Raw genomic sequence first — 12,432 nt, 5'->3', positions numbered from 1 at the left:
TCTGAAATCTGAAATCTGAAATCTAAAATCTGAAATCTGAAATCGAAAATCGAAAAACAGAAATCAAAAATCAGAAAATCAGAAAATCAGAAAATCAGAAAATCAGAAAATCAGAAAATCAGAAAATCAGAAAATCAGAAAATCAGAAAATCAGAAAATCAGAAAATCAGAAAATCAGAAAATCAGAAAATCAGAAAATCAGAAAATCAGAAAATCAGAAAATCAGAAAATCAGAAAATCAGAAAATCAGAAAATCAGAAAATCAGAAAATCAGAAAATCAGAAAATCAGAAAATCAGAAAATCAGAAAATCAGAAAATCAGAAAATCAGAAAATCAGAAAATCAGAAAATCAGAAAATCAGAAAATCAGAAAATCCGAAAATCAGAAAATCAGAAAATCAGAAAATCAGAAAATCAGAAAATCTGAAAATCAGTGAATCAGAGAATCTGAAAATCTGAAAATCTGAAAATCAGAAAATCAGAAAATCAGAAAACAGGAAACAGAAAATCTGAAATCTGAAATCTGAAATCTAAAATCTGAAAATCTGAAATCGAAAATCGAAAACAGAAATCAGAAATCAGAGAATCAGAAAATCAGAAAATCAGAAAATCAGAAAATCAGAAAATCAGAAAATCAGAAAATCAGAAAATCAGAAAATCAGAAAATCAGAAAATCAGAAAATCAGAAAATCAGAAAATCAGAAAATCAGAAAATCAGAAAATCAGAAAATCAGAAAATCAGAAAATCAGAAAATCAGAAAATCAGAAAATCATAAAATCAGAAAATCAGAAAATCAGAAAATCAGAAAATCAGAAAATCAGAAAATCAGAAAATCAGAAAATCAGAAAATCAGAAAATCAGAAAATCAGAAAATCAGAAAATCAGAAAATCAGAAAATCAGAAAATCAGAAAATCACAAAATCACAAAATCACAAAATCACAAAATCACAAAATCAGAAAATCAGAAAATCAGAAAACCAGAAAATCAGAAAATCAGAAATCAGAAAAATCAGAAAATCAGAAAATCAGAGAATCAGAAAATCAGAAAATCAGAAAATCAGAAAATCAGCAAATCAGAAAATCAGAAAATCAGAAAATCAGAAAATCAGAAAATCAGAAAATCAGATAATCAGAAAATCAGAAAATCAGAAAATCAGAAAATCAGAAAATCAGAAAATCAGAAAATGAATCCTGTTTCTCGATTTCCGATTTCCTGATTTTCTGATTTCTGATTTCTGATTTCTGATTTCTGATTTCTGATTTCTGATTTCTGATTTCTGATTTCTGATTTCTGATTTCTGATTTCTGATTTCTGATTTCTGATTTCTGATTTCTGATTTTCGATTTCTGATTTCGGTTTTTTGATTTCTGGTTTCAGGTTTCTGATTTCTGATTTTGGGTTCCTGTTTTCTGATTTCTGATTTCGATTTCTGATTTCTGATTTCTGATTTCTGATTTCGATTTCTGATTTCTGATTTCTGATTGATTTCTCATTGATTTCTGATTGATTTCTCATTGATTTCTGATTGATTTCTGATTTCTGACTTTGGATTTCCGATTTCTGATTTCTGATTTCTGATTTCTGATTTCTGATTTCTGATTTCTGATTTCTGATTTCTGATTTCTGATTTCTGATTTCTGATTTCTGATTTCTGATTTCTGATTTCTGATTTCTGATTTCTGATTTCTGATTTCTGATTTCTGATTTCTGATTTCTGATTTCGATTTCGATTTCGATTTCTGATTCCTGATTTCGATTCTGATTCTGATTTCTGATTTCGACTCTGATTTCGATTTCCTGACTTTCCTGATTTCGATTTCTGACTTTCGACTCTGATTTCGACTGACTCGACTCTGACTCGATTTCTGACTTCGACTCTGACTCGATTTCGATCTGACTTTCGATTCTGATTCTGACTCCGATTCTGATTTCTGATTCTGATTTCGACTTTCGATTCCTGACTGACTCTGACTCTGATTTCTGACTTCGACTTCGACTCTGATTCGATTCCGATCTGACTCGATTTCCTGACTCGATTCTGATTCGACTTCGATTTCCGACTGATTTCGACTTTCGACTCGATTTCGACTCGATTTCTGATTTCGATTTCGACTCGACTGACTCCTGACTTCGACTCGACTCGATTTCGACTTCGACTCGACTTCGACTTTCGATTTCTGATTTCTGATTTCGATTTCGATTCTGACTTTCGACTCTGACTTCCGACTTCGATTTCCGACTTCGATTTCTGATTTCGACTTTCTGATTTCGATTTCGACTCGATTTCGACTGACTCGATTTCGACTGATTCTGACTCGACGATTTTCTGATTTCTGACTCGATTCTGATTTCGATTTCGATTTCTGATTTCTGATTTCTGATTTCTGATTTCTGATTTCTGATTTCTGATTTCTGATTTCTGATTTCTGATTTCTGATTTCTGATTTCTGATTTCTGATTTCTGATTTCTGATTTCTGATTTCTGATTTCTGATTTCTGAAATTGGAAATAGGAAAATGGAAATTGGAAATTGGAAATTGGAAATTGGAAATTGGAAATTGGAAATTGGAAATTGGAAATTGGAAATTGGAAATTGGAAATTGGAAATTGGAAATTGGAAATTGGAAATTGGAAATTGGAAATCAGAAATCGAAAAACAGGAATCAAAAACCAGAAACCAAAAATCAGAAATTAGAAATCTGAAATCAGAAATCGGAAATCAGAAATCGAAAAACAGAAAATCAGAAACCGGAAATCAGAAAAAAGAATTCAAAAATCATAAATCTGTATTGTTTTTACAAAATTGACTTTTCCCGTCAAAAATTTTTATTCGCTCAATCGATTCTTTAGCTTATTTAAAGTCAACTTTCCCAAAGAATCCATTTTTTACGCCTCTAAGTATTTTTCAAATTTAAAACAAGAATCAAAAAGTGCTGTTTTTTAAAAGATTGGTCCAGCTTTGAACGAACATCGGACACTTTTTCGGTTTTTGTTTTCGATTTCAAACAATTTAAAAAAAATATGGGTTCTCTGGGAAAGTTGGCCTTAAATAAGCCAAAGAATCGACTGAGACAATAAAACGAGATACATTTTTTTACGGGAAAGGTCAATATGGTAAAAACAATAAACACGAGAGTGTCCTGTATCCAGCTTTTCGCGCACGGTAATGGCGGCTTATGTGGGTTTCAAAGTGTATCAGAAAATCAGAAAATCAGAAAATCAGAAAATCAGAAAATCAGAAAATCAGAAAATCAGAAAATCAGAAAATCAGAAAATCAGAAAATCAGAAAATCAGAAAATCAGAAAATCAGAAAATCAGAAAATCAGAAAATCAGAAAATCAGAAAATCAGAAAATCAGAAAATCAGAAAATCAGAAAATCAGAAAATCAGAAAATCAGAAAATCAGAAAATCAGAAAATCAGAAAATCAGAAAATCAGAAAATCAGAAAATCAGAAAATCAGAAAATCAGAAAATCAGAAAATCAGAAAAATCAGAAAATCAGAAAATCAGAAAATCAGAAAATCAGAAAATCAGAAAATCAGAAAATCAGAAAATCAGAAAATCAGAAAATCAGAAAATCAGAAAATCAGAAAATCAGAAAATCAGAAAATCAGAAAATCAGAAAATCAGAAAATCAGAAAATCAGAAAATCAGAAAATCAGAAAATCAGAAAATCAGAAAATCAGAAAATCAGAAAATCAGAAAATCAGAAAATCAGAAAATCAGAAAATCAGAAAATCAGAAAATCAGAAAATCAGAAAATCAGAACATCTGAAAATCTGAACATCTGAAAATCTGAACATCTGAAAATCTGAAAATCTGAAAATCTAAAAATCTAAAAATCAGAAAATCAGAAATCGGAGATTGGAAATTGGAAATTGGAAATTGGAAATTGGAAATTGGAAATTGGAAATTGGAAATTGGAAATTGGAAATTGGAAATTGGAAATTGGAAATTGGAAATTGGAAATTGGAAATTGGAAATTGGAAATTGGAAATTGCAAGTTTGAAATTGGAAATTGGAAATTGGAAATTGGAAATTGGAAATTGGAAATTGGAAATTGGAAATTGGAAATTGGAAATTGGAAATTGGAAATTGGAAATTGGAAATTGGAAATTGGAAATTGGAAATTGGAAATTGGAAATTGGAAATTGGAAATTGGAAATTGGAAATTGGAAATTGGAAATTGGAAATTGGAAATTGGAAATTGGAAATTGGAAATTGGAAATTGGAAATTGGAAATTGGAAATCGGAAATCAGAAATCGAAAAACAGGAATCAAAAACCAGAAATCAGAAATTATAAATCTGAAATCAGGGTTTGACATTCCGTTTTCCTGCTGTTCCAGGATGAGGGGAAAGGTTCCTCAAAATGTCAAACCCAAGCCAGATGTCAAAGAAGTACAGGGACGGAAACACTGAAACCCGCACAAAAGCCACCATTACCGTATGCGAAAAGCTGGATAGGAATATTTTGGGAGATCCATAATAGGGAAGAAGAACGTCCCGAAATGGAACATCAAAATCAAATCAAGTGTCTACTATAGGGAAGCAATTTTCTATCATGGACCCCCAGGGAGTCTACTATTGGGCGAATTCAGTCGTATATTTGAATGTTTTATATGTATGTATCGTGAAGAGGAGATGCAGAACTTGTTATTAGATATCAAGCGGAATTAATATGCTAAAAAAATCTACTCCTTATGGCAGGAAGAAAAAGATATTTTAATTACAAGATAAAGATTGTCGAGGGGGGTCCCGTAGCGTAGTTGGCTACACGTTCGCCTTACAAGCGAATGGTCAACACATTGAACATTTACTCATCAAATTCATCTTCATTTAAACACTAATGACATCTGTTGATTTAAGTTAGTTAGGCCAATCAAGAACCAGACGGCGGTAGTGAGCCAACTAGAGCAAATCCGATGTGCGCGCCATGAGTGATCGATTGGCCAACTAATGATTATTTGAATTGACCAGTAAATCAGTGAACGATGGAGTGTTAAATCTGTTTGTCTGCATGTGGACTAACGATGAGATGGACAACGACAACAATGATGGTAATGGAAATCCAAAAATAGATTCTGTGTGGATTTTGTACAGCAGAATACCAAAGTAGATCTCGGCACAGAAGCGGTTAAGTAACACAGAGTGTCTAACAAATAAAGAACGGAATAAAAAAATGTCGCTTCGGTTCCCTTTGTTCTGCTGTCCAAAACATGTGTGGCATCGAACTGTCAAATCGTATGTATTTTTCCTTCACTGCTGCTCTGTTATCGCTTTAACTGTTGCCAGGTTAGATTTCGGTCGACTTCTTTTATTTCTTTATTGAGGCTTCGCCGCCATGAGCCTCTGGTCTGCCGTCTGAATGTCCCGTGGGTTCAGTCTAATGCTTGTTTACAGATTTCTGTTCGCCCCTACGTGGATTGTGGCGACCCAGCCCCACTTCCGATCCCGAATTTCATTCGCTATTGGCCTCTGGTGCCAACGACGATGGAGCTCGTTGTTTGAGATCCAGTTGGCCACAGGCCGAATTATATACCGCAGACATCTGTTGATGAACACCTGCAGCCGTTGATTGTTCTCATCTGATACAACATGTTTCGCTAGCGTATAACAGCACAGATTTCACATTAGAGTTGAAAATTCGTATTTTGGTATTCACTTATCTGCGCAACACGCAACGGCAGCTTGCTTGATCCGTGCGACTATGTCGATCTTTATATGTGTCTGACGCCATTTGGCTACAAAGATATTGAAGTTGCAACATTCTCATGGTTACTCGGCTACCGTGAAACTGGAAGGTGACCCAACATCCAACGATTTGTTTGTTTTCGTTGATGACGAAGCCTGCCGGAGAAAAGCGCTCGGTAAGGTCGTTGAGCTTACTCTGCATCAGTGCGCTCTGAGCGAGGAGTGCAACGTCATCTGCCAATTAGTCGTTTAGGTGTCTATGGTTATAGACGCCATAAAGTCCGCGGTTTGATCTACGGTCAGCAAACTCTAATGTACAGTCTTATTTTGTGATTGCATCAGTGGATATCTAGTGACCCTACTGCAGATCGGTAGAGGGTTTCAAAATAAAAATACTCTTTGGAGGTATATAACAAAGCCTTTTTTTGAAATCTAGTAATTTTATTCAATAAGTTGAAACTCATCTATTTGTTTACCTATGGCTATTTTCAACAGAGTACCAATGACGTCACAAAATTCATAACTAGCGTTTTATGAATCTTTATTTTGCGCAGGTGACTGAGCTCGGTTTATTTGTTCGCCACCCTATCCAGACATTCATGGACGAAAAAGTTCACCAATTTCTTTTCTTCAAAAATTAATTTAATCTAATCGATTTCTTGTGCAGTCCCGCTTACGGTACGGTATTGTTATTACGCTTACGGTATTGTTTAACTTAACTAAGCTGACATGATTTAAAAAACGATATCAATACCCACTCACCACTAATCATCTCATTAAGATTCATAAAATAAGTAAACATTTGAATAAATCGGTGATTAAATCAAAGATTACTGAAATAAACATCATAGGGAAAAATGCTGCATGATTTCCTTCCTGTCTTTCCTGTCATGTCCAGATTTCCGTCCATGAAATCCTTATCAGGGTTTTGTAAAAGAAAACACTTGCTTTGGTTGAGCTTGAGCTTGAGCTTGATTGATCGCTCAGGTTGCTACTCCATTATTGCCAGACCAGCTGTATTTGTACAGGAACCAACAGATGATTGCTTGGGATTAACATTCATCTTCATACAAGTACTGGTGATCTCATTTGTTTGACAATACTGGCGCCTGCCACGTCAGAATGCAGATGTAGGGAAAGGGAAGGAATTGATGATGCATTTGCGGCACACTAGCCGAATATACCTCTGCAATAGTGCGGACTCTGCGGATTTTTATGGATGGAAGTTGGTATTTATAAGGCAAAGGCGGTTCTGTGATTCCGCTTAAAGACTATAGAAGTTAGGAGGGATGAAAGGCGATGGAATGAGGGAAACGATTTCGTCCGTTTCCGGTTTAGGAGTGCTAGAACCAATATAATAGAGCATATCAGTGGTGATTATTGGAACAGTGTAGTGAAAAAAAATAGGAAAAGGTTAAACGATAAGAAAGCTATAATAAGCGTGGTTATTGAAATATCTTCATTGTTATTCCACTCACTATTCAATTTGAACCCACTCTTTGTTGTGGAACTAGATAGAATAAATAGTTGTCGTTTAAGAAACATCGATTGTACAAAATATATTCCATAAAAATATATAGATATATTTTAAGGGTTATTTTCCAACAAAGGTGTATAAAACTAAGAGCGGTAATGGGAATCCACTTGAAAATATTACGAGGGATGATGGAGCTTATTTTATCATGCGTTTTACAGTCTGTCTGTCCTAACCTTATTTGATTTGTTTTGCCGCTATGCTTCTTTCATTCTATTCCCTCCCTCACCTAATCATGCTTTTAACTAATATTAACATAATGCGCAACATACACCATCTCATTGTGTCTTACACACACATACTATGTACTCTAATTTTCATTTTACAATCACGTGTTATCAAACCGTTTAGTGGAAAAGTACCGTGTTTGCAGAAATTTGTTACAATGGACGCGATTAAAGATAGAAAAGGTGCCCAATATTGGTTGTTGAAAATACCACTCGATGGAGACTGTTTGTTTGGTTCATTACATCAAATTTTTGTATTACACCTCAAAATCTCTGTTCAAACCCTATAGTTTGCGGTGCGATTGCTTGCAGTTGATGCCATGCTGTCGGATCTAGACTTTTATCGTCCGACCCTAACCTCAATGGCGTGTGAGCTAACCTGTTTGATGTACCTGTTGAAAGAAAAATAGGAATGTATTTAGAGAGCTTGAAGCAGCCTGGCTACTGGGGAGGCTCTGAATCATTCTGCTCTTTCTAATCACTATGGAGTATATTGTTGTTCACCAGAACGATGCTGAATTGAATTTCTGCCTGTAATTCCGAAATCCATCCACCGCCGCGTTATCATGTATACTATCGGATCTGGATGATGACAATGGGTGTAATAGGACCCATTATGATAGTGTAATATGCATTCGTCCAGTGAGCTGAACTGTATTACGAGCATAACTGAGCATAGCTCTGGTAAGCCACCGCTGGAAGTAAAGTTGTAAGGTGATATGCTTAGTGCCTCGATATGTGCGGTACACCAGATATGTGGACTATTCCTTCCATTGAAGTGTTGCATATTTTCCGTTGCTTGGTAGCGAACACGTGCAGTATATACACCCTATTTACTTTCTGAATGCGGACTTCATGATTCCGAAGAAAGGGCTCATATTTCGTTCCTTCTGAAACTGGGACGATTGATCAGGCTATGCTTACATACACAACGCTTTCTTCTTTGTTGGTGTGGAAATTCATTTACACAATGTCCGAAGGTCTCGTTTTACGTACCCGTGAATCGCATTCCAATTATGACAGCGAATATTAGAGGATCCGGAACATCCAGCCCAGCCCTGTCGTCGTAAAATATCAGCTACTTAGTCGCTTATATTTTAAGGGGCGCTGATACCATAGGGCGGTTTTAAGGCGCACATTCGAAAACTGCGAATTTCTAAGGAGCTAGGGATTGAAGCTCGGTTCGTGGCACTGCAAATTTACAACATCATTTGGAGCGGATACTTGTCAATGTGCTGGAGGACCAGGATTGCCTACAACGTACGGTGGCCTGAAACGTTTAAAGGTGGCTCGTGAAGCAGCAAATTTTGGATTTGGTGAGCGTTTGAGTGCGACAGAGTCCGCCTGGCTGTAGTAGGGACAATGTTCAAGGGCTTAACGACCCATCCCGAAACAACAGTTAGGGCCTGCCTAGGACGTGTTGTGGTTTGACAGTGAGCTTTTTAAACATCTACAAAAACCAGAAAAATATTTAAGCTTCTTTTTGTGGAATGTCTTCAACTGTCTAAGACGAGTTTAGTACTTTTCATTTAATCTACAAAATGCTACAAGATCTACAAAAGCTACATGTGTCCGCAAGCAGGCCATAGTAAAGCGACCGTGTGCCACCTAAAGCACAAGAGCCATGAAGTGCCAACTGGCGTGGGGAATGATCCAATCTACAGCGAATCCAGCATCCAGGAGGAGGCAAAAGCTGGAAGGATACAATGGACAGGGCATGTTGCAAGAATGCCGAACAAAAACGCTGTGAAGATAATAACACAAAACTTTAAATAATTTTCTGTTGAACATAACAGGTGTAAAAAGTAACTATTTGCCTCATGAAGAAAATATCTCACTGTCCGGGTGTGGATAATAGCTGGATACCGATATTGATTTCTGTCATCCATGAAATATCTAACAAAAATCGATAATGATATTTTAAATACAGTATATCCGATTTTATCACCCCTGAATTTTGATAAACAGGATGTGACAAAATTGAAAATTTTTTTCATTTTTAAAATTCATTCCACAAATATGAATCATGTTATGCCTTGAAAGGCCAAATGCGTGAACGGTACCTGCTATTTCTTGTCGAAATTTTACAGAATATCTCCAGGCATGTAGTCGTTTGTAATAAACTACAGGCGGTGAAAGTTATTTCATGAAATTCAATGTTGTTTTGGTATTATATACGAAAATAAAAAGAATGACAAAATTTTGGGTGACAAAATCGGGTCGAAAACGTGACAAAATCGGACGATAAAATCGGTTGAAACGTGATAAAATTGGGGTAGACAAAATCAGGTAAAATCGGGGAGTGACAAAATCGGTCAACACTGTATGGCTTTAAATGACCATCTCTAGATAATTGGAATACGTTTGATCGATTTTATATTGTTTATTCAAACCTTCTAAAGTAAGGTAAAACACCAAAATTTCAAGTAATTTTTTCAATTTCAAATTTTGAACAAAGCGCACAACAATGAGGATCTGTTATTTTATGCAGGTAAAGGACTATGTCCAATTTCTGCCTCCGCTTAATCCTCAGATGGTTTTACAAATCCGTCTGAACCCGGATTGAATCCTAAGTAGTGAAAAGACGGACTTCTGTTCGATCAAATTTGAAACATAACCAAAATTAAGTTTGAATTCAAGTGAATTGATCGACCCATTGGCATGTCAAAAGTGTGACATTTTCTACTTGATGTACAATTGTTATAAGACGCTTATCATGCTCAAGTCGAACGAACGACTTTCAATTCACTGGGGCGCAATATAATAAGAATGTCTCTCAACCACAAATTCTAGAGATGGTGCAAGATGCAGTGGGCTTTATAAGCGCAAGCGTATTACTAATGATGATGATGATAATGATGGTAGCTGCTTACGCTCGCAACTGTCTGGCGGCGGCAGAACCGTTTTCTCACTTCCCATCACGCATTGGTATGTAGGGGAAACTATTCTGGCAGTCTAAGACATTCGCCAAATTGAATGATAAAAATAATGAATAATTACACTAAAACAGGTACAGGTGACCTGGTATACTTTGTATGCTCTTTCTTTGATGATTGGTGTTCACTAAATATAACAGCTTTTACCACAAACTCAGTAAATTTAATATAAAGTAACAGGTCAACGTTTCTTCTATTGGCATAGCAATTTCTTTATCAGCAATGAGTTTGCTCTCTTTAGCAACTAGACATGGAAGTAGAAAACTGGTAATGATGTGCCAAATGCTGGTTTTATATCCTCCAGTAGTGAAATTCATTCATATTAATTGCTGCACGCTCATTTCGGTCACTCAATTTTGGAACAAATTTTATTAATTATCAAAACTGGCTTAAAACAAACCATCAATTTTTAGCCTTGGCATCAATTTTATATCATGTAGACAGATAGGCAAAAGCATTTAAACACAAAAAACAAATTTATCCTTATGCCAACAAAAACAGATGAATGGCAGAAAGTGTATTCAGTGTATATTGACATTTTCATAACTTTTACCATTTTCATCCTATTTGAATTATGTTGGCCATTTTGGAGAAGGAACTATATGCTTTTTGTCCGCTCAAGATTTACATCTTTTCTTTTTGTATATGTAACGTACACACCAGTCAAGCAGTTTACGAACATTGACTCTGCCGAGGAAAACGCTTTGGTTGCTGCTTTGTTTGAACGTGTGTGAAGTTCTTCGAACAACCATTTGACAGTTGGCGGTCATGTTGGTCAAACTGATTGACGGTGTATGTTCCATAAGAGTCGTGAGCAAAAATCTATCAACAGTTTCAAATATAATATTGCTCTTTGCGGTCCTTACATGATAGTTTGTTTCATCAAAAAATCATGATGTACAAGACACGACGCTCGACGTAAACTACGTAAAACCAAATCTATACACATAAGAAAGAATTTTTGTCTGTCTGCCATTATAGATTAGGAAACGATGAACATTAAATTTTGTATGTAGAGGTTTTGGGAACGATAAAGATTCTTATGATGTAGTAGACCTCCCTCTGGAGAGGACTCATACAAATAAAGTACAAATTTCTCTAATCGAAAATGAATATAAAAATGGAATCTAAATCTGCAAATTTCGTCTATTCAACCGTCTTTTAAAAATGTAAAAATATATAATTAATCAATTTCAGGTAAAACAAGAAGCTCGTCGTTTCTGGTGTGTATAGTATATTAACAATATATTCCACCTCGTAAGTCTTCAATGTTTAATAATGGGCAGCACTGTCCTATCCAGCGCTGAGCCACCCATTCTTACCTACGTTTCACAGTTGAATAATAGATAATACCCAAAAGTAGGCAATTATTTATGGTTGAAATGCGCTATGTAGGAACGGAATGGTTATGATTTATTTGATGAGCTTGGAAAGTATTGAAGTTGCAAAAGGAAAGGTCCTGTTAGCCACATAAGGGTTAAAATACTACGATGTTATTATCACTTTTGTATAATTCATGGTCTGCGTACAAAATTCAAGCATTTGTATTTTAACACTTTTGACGTAAACTACGTCTAAGGGAGGACTCGGACAGGGTGTAAAATGAAAATTTAATTTGAGACCGTTACGAAATCATGTAAGATTTGTAACATCAATAGGTCCTTTATCTTTCAATGGATTTTAAAGATTTATATCAATCGATTCCTTAACCTCCACCAATTTGCCAGTAGTGTTGAAACTTTTGATTATCAACGCCAAACTATTGAAAATTTTAGTTCTTTGCATTATGGCATCTCCTACAGTGCGTTCCAACTCTGAATTGCCTACTCTAGGTATTATCGATTATTGAACTCTGGGTGTAATTGGATGGGGTCCAGCTGCAGACGTTGGGTCCCTACCCTCACATAGTGGGAGATGCTGCTAATGCCGGATAAAGGGTGTCGGTGGGTGGTTCCATCTCTTCTATATAGAGGAAATGATTGGCTCAGTGTACTATATTTCTTTACGTAGTTTACGTCGAGCGGTCGTGTCTTGATACA

This window comes from Armigeres subalbatus, chromosome 1, assembly GCF_024139115.2.
Source record: "Armigeres subalbatus isolate Guangzhou_Male chromosome 1, GZ_Asu_2, whole genome shotgun sequence".
Lineage (NCBI taxonomy): Eukaryota > Metazoa > Arthropoda > Insecta > Diptera > Culicidae > Armigeres > Armigeres subalbatus.
This window is presented reverse-complemented; position numbering follows the sequence as displayed.